The sequence below is a fragment of the Macrobrachium nipponense genome, chromosome 22 (assembly GCF_015104395.2).
Source record: "Macrobrachium nipponense isolate FS-2020 chromosome 22, ASM1510439v2, whole genome shotgun sequence".
Classification (NCBI taxonomy): domain Eukaryota; kingdom Metazoa; phylum Arthropoda; class Malacostraca; order Decapoda; family Palaemonidae; genus Macrobrachium; species Macrobrachium nipponense.
The window spans coordinates 25,099,451-25,107,757 of NC_087213.1; positions in this window are offsets into that span (position 1 = coordinate 25,099,451).

Below are 8,307 nucleotides of genomic sequence, written 5' to 3' on the forward strand. Positions count from 1 at the left end.
CCACATGAGAAGAATGTCTGAAAAAACAGTACCAAAATTGAACAATATAATATTAGTTTCATGTTGGAAACCTGCAAGATTGTAAAATATATGTAATTACTTATGTTAAATTAGATATTCCTTATTCAAACTAATGAAAAAGGTTTCCATACAAATTTTATATATATTATTTACCCTGTAAGATCCATATAGGATTATTCACATAGATATACATTTTCACTTCTAGACTTCCTGACTTTAAAATCTCTCTTTTTTTTTTTTCATTGACTACGAATATAAACCACCGGGACAGACAATATGCCAGTAGGTTTTGATATGTGTTTGAACTTTTAGCTTATTTGTCATTAATATCCCTAGAATACTGAATGGACTACTAAACTTGGGCGTTAGGTTAGAGTTCAAATCATTACGCATATATATTTGGATATTTTATAAACACTTACTTCATATGGTTACGTTTTGCTTATTGATTTTATCGTGATTCCTTTTTTATTATAATTTGTAACCCTTCCAACTTCTTACGGAGTATATTATATCGACTCCACGTGTATCCATACTTTTTTTATATTTGATAAATTAATGGTTGGCCTGAATATGTGGAAAAGTGTTCTAGCGGCGTAACGTATAAGGCTACTTGCGGTATCATTTCTATAGATACAACATATTAATGATAAAGGTATTTAAAACCGCGAGAACCGCTATAATCCAGATCGGATCCAATATCACGATTGTAACTCGTAGGACATTGACACTTTCTTATTTATCAGTTCTACCAAACCGATTGACTCTGGGTGATAAAATATGCTATTGGTTTTCTTAATGGAAAGGAATTCACACAACGAGTTAAGGAAATTATTATTGATTTACACCACCCAAGTCAAAGATTATCATGTGTTGAATTCCATGTTTACTGTTGTAGCACTCATAAATATTCCTAGCGCACTCAATTGCGGTGTTTGTCTTTTAGTGCTATTAATTCTATATAATGTGTCAAGGCAACTATTAACACTAAGAGGTGTTTATTTCCTCTGTCAGACTCGTAACTATGTTAATAAATCTACGTGTATTCATTCAAGGATTGATTTGGCACGGGATAGGCCCCTAAACTGACAAGTGTCTTAGTGTGTCCCTTGTTTTCATGACACATGTTACAATTAGTTATGTGCTTTTTATATCTGTAAGCATTGTAGGCCAGTAAAATAGTGATTTGGCTTTCTGTGACATAATAGAGAACCCTGGATGACCATGTAATGGATTGGAATGCAACCAGTTTAGGATTATTGTTATGAAAGAGATAATTACTACTACCTGGTCGTTAGTCACCTGCTGTGTTCTTCAGGTTTTCCTCGTCACGGACCTACATATAATATTACATTTGATTACAGAATTCTGCTACACATACTTTAAATATACTTTTGCTTTAGGGTTTCCGTTCGAAGTGTTTATTGTTTTGCTTAGCTGCTGACCTTTGCTTTGTTCAGTTTGTAACAGTTCAGCGCTCCAACCCAGGTATTCAATGTTCACGATCTCTTAGGTTAATGAATTTTCTTGTTCAGATACGGTTTTAACAATAGGCACGGATGTTTCTATATCTTTTAGTCCAACTAATGGTTCTTTGCAGGATGGTGCGGGATTGTGGGATAATGCGTCAGCTATGATATTTGCTTTCCCAGGTAGATATCTTAACTTGGCTCCAAAGACCTGAATGATCATATGCCGCCGAGTTCCTTTGGGACTGTGATTAAAACCTTTGAAAAACTCGGTAAGGGACTTATGGTCAGTAAGGACTTTAACAGGATAGCGGTAGATTTTGAACTTAAAATGTACTAGTGAGTTAACGATTCCATAGCCCTTCCTCGCCTATTACTGCATATTTACTTTCAGAGGGCTTTAGTTTACGTGAATAAAAAGCTATAGGAAAGAACTGTTTATCATATTACTGAAGAGTACCCCTCTTACCCCTTGGTCTGAGGCGTCTGTTGCAATAAAAATAAATTCCTTATTTAAATCAGGGATTTTTAAGATAGGTGAGCTGCATAATTCCAATTTTAAGATATCGAACGCCTGTTGTTGCTTTTCAGACCATAATAAATCTACGCCCTTCTTCGTAAGATCTGTTAAAGGAGCTGCTGTGATTGACGAGTTACATATAAACTTACGATAGTAATACCCACTGCAGTGCAAAAGTGCTGTATCCCCCTTTTACGTTAATAGGTACCGAAAGTTATGAATATCCGACACCTTACCATGGACTACTTTAAGACCTTGACTAGACACATAAAACCTAAATAAACATGTTCGGTTTTTAAAACTCAGATTTAGATATTTTACTCTGAGATTATTTGTCTTAGTCTCTGTAGCACTAGCTCTAGTTTATGCGAATGTACTTCTAAGGTATTAGAAAAGATTACAAGACCAACCATATAGGCATGTAGAGTATCCCCTAAAAGTCTCCAAACACTATATTAATCTTTCTGGTGAATGTAATTGGGGCGCAAAGTAAGCCAGAGGCATACGTAAAAATTGATAATGTCCCCTGAGTGTGCTGAAAGCAGTGTATGAGGTACACTCACATAGCTAATGGTATCTGGTGAAAGCCTTTAAGTAAGTCCAAGCTGGTGAAAAATTTATTCTGACCTAACAAAGATAAGATATCGTTGGTACATGGCACTGGAAAACAATCGGGAATCGCTTTCTCATTTAAGCGACAGAAATCTACGCTGATACGCCAAGTCCAATCTTTTTTGGCATGTCGTTTAAGGGAAAAATTATATGGGCTATTTGATTTCCTAATGACTCCTATTACTAACATTTTTCAACTTCGTCATTTATCTCATTTTGAAATTTCATTGGGAGTCTATACGAAGGTACGTATATAGCTTTATGTTTGTCCTTAGACCGTATTTTGTGTTCAATGACATCCGTTTTCCCTCAGAGATCACTCGTTAGTGGAGAAACATCCTGGTATTCAGATAAAAGATAACAAAATTTCTGCTGAATCACCTCTGCTTTAATGACTTTACAGATATTACTTTAGACAGAGTATAAGAGGAATTCATCTACAACTGGTCGGGCGTGATTAAATTTAGCAACAGTAAAATATGCGATATTTATAACTTCCATATCCATGATATGTAGAGGTTTTGTGGATCACTAGATTAACTTGTTGCTGTGAGTCAACCGTGTATAGTGCTTTGTTCACGGAAATCCGTTATATTTCAGAGTGTTGGGAAGAGATTAAAATTTTCAGATCCCAGCAAAGTCTTTTTACACGCACTAAGACATTCGAGGGTGCATGCATCTCGAGATTTTGCGTGCAAACTGCGACTGCGGGTGTGGGAGAATTCTGTTGGGTCGCTTGAACAATGTCACGATTTATGAGACAAGTGATTGGTTCCTCTATATAAGTTATTATTTGATTAACTGTCTCTTTTTGTCCAAAACGGATTTTAATGTGTTAGAAGGTTTATAGAATTTTCCTTTGATAAACACGCCTTATTTGGCAGGAGGTAAGATAATGTTTTGTATACCTATAGATGGATATCTTACATTTACACCAGATACAGATCAATGGTTTTTATAACTATAGAGGTATCCGTTAGCATGCGCTTACCCACCCTGTACTGAAACTAAGTTGCGCTACGACAATTAACTCATTGCCAATTACTGAACCATACTCCGGACTTCTCAATAGGGAATTTCGAACAACAACGGTGAGTCCGTAAATACAGGATATTACGTGGACTAAAGGAATAAAGACAATGTAAATGGATGATATTCTAATTTTATGGCACGCACAGTCGAGCTTAATCCACCACTACTTATAATAACTTATTGTATTGAAATTACGAGAACCTACTCTGATTACTTGATACGGTCATGTGATTCATAGGAAAATTCCTTTTTAATTCAAAAAAGTTTTGGCATAAGTGATCCAACATCGCTCTCCCCCCTCCACTAGAGTCGCTTATGTGGAATGTGCTCTGCTTGCAACACTCGGCAGATTTGACTGACCCTGACCGTTTTACTACATGACACAGTAACCAAGTTTGCTGAAGCACGATTTGTTTGTTTCTGATTTTTAGGGCTACTGTTTACCTGTTTCTTTTTATAATAATTAGGATTTTTCACTTTATTATCATCGGCAACGTATTGTGTGTTTTAGCATTATGTTGCTGTTGGTTACATAGAAAGCAACGAACATAAGAATGACTTGAACTATTACGAATTGAGCGATTACTATTAAGACAAGTTATCTCTACTGCGTTATTATTAACTATATGTACTTGCTGTGGTTTACTTTCATTCTTTGCTAAAATTTGAAATAGTGAGGGATCCAGGTCAGCGCATTTAGACATATTTTTGTTAATTTGTTTATATGAATGTTAAGCATGTTAACCTAATGAAAGTTTTTACAGACATGTTATTCCTTGCAATCCAGCCATATTTTTTTAAAAGTTAAGTTGAGTCATAGAGATTCGATTTTTTATGCATATAACTTAAAAACTCAAGGCTAAAACTGCCATCAGGACCTTGCAAAGGAGCCTTTATTGTCCTGACCTGAAATAGTGTTACCTCTAATTTATCCAGATTTGTACGGGTGTTCCACTTGTTTTTGTGTGTTTTCTTATCACTACGGTGCCTAACGACCCTATCCATGCATCTGTATAAATACAGACGTCCACTGCGTAAACGCATATTCAATGTTTAATATGATTTGTTACGTACAGAATTAATAATCACCCAAAATGATAAGATTAACACAGTATATGATTATGATATTTCAGGAGAACTTCTGGAAACAGAAACTCAAAGATAAAAACTCGCAGCAGCAAAGTCCCAATGATGTAGATAATTTCTGTAAAAAAGTAAGATTAAGAATGTCTCGTAACTTCAGCCACAGGAACAACGAAAATTCGACCTGCAAAGGAAACACTCAGAGTTACTCCAAATGAATCAAAAAGATTGTATTTTGTATTTAGCTTGATTTTGTGGGAAGTCACAGTGTTTTGATAACGACACGGCCTTGGTGCCCCTTCTGTGTTTAGCGGATGACCCTTGTTCTTAGCGTTGTTTTTTGTTGAATGATTCGTTTCTCATGCTGGTTTTGAAGATCTTGCTGTTTAGGTGACATCACGCGTTTGGCTTCGATGTCGCTTTTCCGCAGTGACCTGAATTGTCAGTTCGCGTTCTGCTCGTTTGGTGTTTGTTTGTTGAAAGATTCATTTCCTTGAAGATCCGATGCTGCAGACGTGTCCGGTTTGTTTCTTGAAGTGCTGGAAATGCTCAATAAACGGTGATGTTTTCTTGAATGATTCTAATGAGAGACATCTCTTACAGTTAGGACGAAGCTTGCGTTGCCGTAGGAAACAGACACGTCAGGTTTGTTTCTTGAAGGTATGCTGAAGACGCTCACTAAACGATGACACTAAGTTGCTTGAAGAATCTCTTGCTTTCGCCGTCATTGACTTCTGATATGATACATTATTCGTTATTCTGGTTATTCTTCGGAAGACGTTGAAGAGTACGCTGCCACCAATATATAGGGCTGATGCCTTTGTATAATAAGGCGCCCTGTGAGGTTGTTTAGACGTGCGATAATTTTACGCTAAGGTCGATTGGTTATGACTTTCCATACTCATTGGAGTGTCTTGGATTTCGATGATTATTTACGAAGTCAGTATCTTCTTTCTTTATGATGACGGAGATGTTTCAACGCATGATGATAATTTCTAAGTTCATTCAGTATCTTCTTTCTGATGTGAGGTTTCTAGTAGTAAACACAAAGTACAAAAATATCTCTATTCTCTGAGACTACATGATGAAGATCAGATAAAATTGGACAGGTCTTCTAATGATGATGGCTGATTGAATTCTGCTTACAATCTGGTTTACAAATCATAAAGGGAGAAGACAGTAGCTCGAACATACGAACATACACACAGATGACATAGATTACAAGTCACGTAGGCCGTTTGAGTTATAGGTCACTGTGGTTGTCTCAAGCAGGAAGCTTGGACAACCGTTTACAAAACAAATGATTTGATGACCACAGATGACGGGAAACTAGACACTGACTGATACTACACGTCATCTTAGCCTACTTTATCATATTTGGTCTGATCACATTCCTGCAAGCAAACTGGTTGACCTCTTGGGCTACTGGTTTTAAATAATCATAGTCTTAGTTTTTATATATGGAATAACATTAAACATTTTGTATTATGTAGCACTTACATATGTGTATGTGTGGGTGTCTTGAAGTCTTTAAACAGGAAAAGACAGGGATTAGATAGCCATTCTGAATTCCTTTCGTTTCTGTGGTCAAGCAGAATTTGTATAGGTACCATAGTATGATTTACATTTGAATGAAGACAATGTTTCTCAATTCTAATTAGTATATGTAAACAGTTTTTAACATATCAACTAAATCTTGCAATATAAAAAATTACATTTCCTGTCGGAGTTTCTGAGCATAAAGCGCAGTAATCTTAATGGCCTTATTGTAATGGGTCACAATAGACAACTTCTGCTTCAGTTCCACGAACACAATAACCTGGAGAGAACCGGCCCGGGAAAAAGAGGAAGGACAATTTGACGGAACAGTCCGGCATACTAGCAAAATATGGTATGGAACGATGCACTCAGTGACGTTGAAATAGGGTATTCTCTTTGTCTAATCATTCACATATGGAAAATTATAAGTTTACCTGTAATATATTGTTATATATCAGTGACTATCATTATTTTTAGCGATGGTTTGTATAACCGTTTGTCAATCTATCATTATCCTCAGAGTTAATATATTTAACCTTCACTCAGTGACTTAGAAATGGGCTATTATTTTTGTCTTGTTATTTACATATGAAAATTTATAAATTTACCTGAGATATGTCATTATATATCAGTGACTATCATTATTCTTAGCGATGGTTTATATAACCGTTCATCAATCTATCATTATCCTCTAGAGTTAATATATTTAACCTATACCATCTCTCTACACGGTTGTTTGCAAAGACGATGAATAATAATTGATTCACCAAAATTTTCTGAATCTTTCACCATGTAGCGGCTTCTCACCAGAACCAGTGGTGATGCACCAGTGAAAATTAGCTGCATGATACAAACCGCTGCCTCTGACGCAGGCCACTAAAATAGAATAGAAAGAGATCCAGAGAGGGGGATAATTAATTCGCTTGGCGCAATCAGGGCGAATCCTTTATCTCGCGGATGTCTGAGATTGCAGCCGTGTGGAAAGTGGCTCCAAACAATGAATGAAGGGCCATTTATTCAGGAGGCAAATATTACTCTTGATATCTTCAAATGGCCTCTTTGAAGAGCGAAGATAAAGTGGAAGCCTAATTAAAGAGGCAAGGCGCTTTTTTTTTATTCTGATTTCTTTTCAGAAGGAATGCTTTGGGAAAGAGAATTTGTTGATTGGGTTTTTTATTCAGATTTCTTTTCTCGGAAGGAATGATTTGGGAAAGAGAACCTTGTTGATCTTTTTTTTTTTTTTTTTTTTTTTTGTCAGAAGGAATGATTTTGGAAAGAGAACTTTGTTGATTGGGTTTTTTTTCATTCAGATTTCTTTTATCGGAAGGAATGATTTGGGAAAGAGAACTTTGTTGATTCTTTGTTCAAAGTAAATTGATTTGGGAAAGAGAACTTTGTTGATTGTTTTTTTTTCTTTGTCAGAAGGAATGATTTGGGAAAGAGAACTTTGTTGATTGGGGGTGTTACAATACAGGTCACCTTTAAATTCATAGTGCTTATTCACTTCGCCTTTGTTTTATCTTCACGTTTTCGTATCATAGTCGACGATAAAGCTTTGAAAATTGTCTGTTTGGATCAAAACATCTCCACATCTTGAATAGATGACCTATAAAAATTTTCAGCATTGATCCTCTGTCAAACGCTACAGACATTCTCTGATAAGCTGCGATAGGAGAAGTTTGTTTTGTCAGTGAATGCAAGGCTAAATTTTGTTAGCAGTTTTTAAGAAACATTTATTTGATAGTTATATTAAGAATCTATTCAACTCATCTGTATATTTATGCTGTATTGCAAATTCATCATACAGTTGAAGCGGTGTGACCACAATAGCTACGTTTGAGAAATCCACAATACCCTCTTATAATGTTATGGTCTGTCTGTTTTCTCTTGCTGCGCGTTGCACTTTTTCTCAGTATCAAAGACAGCACCAATTCAGGCGACTGAAGTTTGCGAGTGTCATCTTTTTGTTAGCTTTAATGATTTCAGCTAGCATTCTTGTTACTGCTTTTGATTTTGTTTTGAAAACTTGCT